Source organism: Cyphomyrmex costatus, unplaced genomic scaffold (assembly GCF_001594065.2).
Source record: "Cyphomyrmex costatus isolate MS0001 unplaced genomic scaffold, Ccosl1.0 scaffold1723, whole genome shotgun sequence".
Classification (NCBI taxonomy): domain Eukaryota; kingdom Metazoa; phylum Arthropoda; class Insecta; order Hymenoptera; family Formicidae; genus Cyphomyrmex; species Cyphomyrmex costatus.
This window is the reverse complement of record NW_017275741.1, coordinates 16,406-16,727: the sequence shown is the minus strand read 5'-3', so window position 1 is coordinate 16,727 and position 322 is coordinate 16,406.

Here is a 322-nt window from a genome sequence, read left to right as displayed (position 1 = left end):
TATTATGCCAAATAGTTACATATGATGACCCAATAATCCCTGCAAAATTTCAAGATGAGCATATAGCCCGTTTAGGAAATAGGGGGGGTTAAAGTTGACCATGTCCAATAAAGAATATAGCAATTCTACATTTGAATTCGAACAATAACGTCTAAAAAATTCAGCCTAAATGGATCTTTTAAAATTTTTGGCTGATGATTATAAATATGAAATCATATTTACAAAATTCAAAATGGCGGATCCAATATGGCGGACAATTTTTGTTAAAATTCATTGGATCTACTTGAAACTTGTTACTCGGGGTTTTTTGGGGTCGCTGAAT